The sequence below is a fragment of the Propithecus coquereli genome, unplaced genomic scaffold (genome assembly GCF_000956105.1).
Source record: "Propithecus coquereli isolate 6110/MARCELLA unplaced genomic scaffold, Pcoq_1.0 Scaffold403, whole genome shotgun sequence".
NCBI lineage: Eukaryota > Metazoa > Chordata > Mammalia > Primates > Indriidae > Propithecus > Propithecus coquereli.
In genome coordinates this window covers 3263308-3264306 of record NW_012149764.1, presented here as the reverse complement: position 1 = coordinate 3264306, position 999 = coordinate 3263308, and the positions used below count along the sequence as shown (strand labels likewise).

The following is a 999-nucleotide window of genomic DNA, read 5'->3' as shown; positions in this document are numbered from 1 at the left end:
CTTGCACTGTGAATTCTGTATCAACTAGTCGTCTTTCCATTAAATCATAGCGTCTCAACTGCCATACCACTTTCTCTATCTCTTCTCATTTTGGAAGTTCTACCTTCCAAAAATTTTTTTTTCTATAAAACTTGTCCTAAAATTGCCTCTTGATATTTTTTTGCATCATTCAGAGATGTTCTAATGATTTAATAGCAGTGGCAATGGCAATTCTCACTTGCAGATGAAAAAACAAGGACCAATAGGCATTTATCACTACAGCAGAGGGATGATTAAATTATACCAGGATAGTCTAGGTATGGAATTGATATAGGTGGGTTCTGCCTAGACCATGGAATTTCCCAAATAAAGGTTCTGTGGTCTTTGACTCTACCAACCAGAAAGATGGTATTCCAGATAGGAAGAAATGTAACTCCACCTTCTGGTAGCCTGACATAAACAGACAGACAGACAGATACCTTCACTGTATGAATACATTTTCTCCATTTTCACCTCCCATTCCACAGGGTACAATTTCCCTGAGTACCAGATCTAAGACCCTGTAAGACTTTTTGCCCCATATTAATGCCCTATTATTACTGTCTTCACAGACAATCAAGTTTAAGTACTATTGGCTCAAATAGGACACTATATATCAATGTACAGAAACTGATCAATTTAGATTCTAAATTTAGAACATTCAATTGGAGAAATTAGCTAACAATTATAACATTATCTGAACCCAAAAAACTCCTCTCAACTAAATGACTGAAATTTTACTTTTAACTGATTGTGCTAAACAGAAGATTAACAGACACAAAAGAAAGTTTTTATAAAGTTTTTAAAAGTTGGAATTAGCTGGATAATTAAATTAAATAAGATCTTGAGCTAGATCATATATCTTCTCAAATTTTTATTTAGTGAATAGAGGAAAGGAAAATTTCGAAAATCTACTTGTGGCTCAAAGAGTATTAGAAGATTTCACATTAAAAATGGACAAAATCTTATCTTCCATACATA

General features: G+C 33.3%; 1 protein-coding gene across 1 annotated transcript in view; it reads right to left on the bottom strand.

Moving 5' to 3' along the window:
* Positions 1-999, bottom strand: part of JAK2 (Janus kinase 2) — a 100593-nt gene that overhangs the window by 12626 nt on the left and 86968 nt on the right. The gene's annotated exons all lie outside the window — the stretch shown is intronic.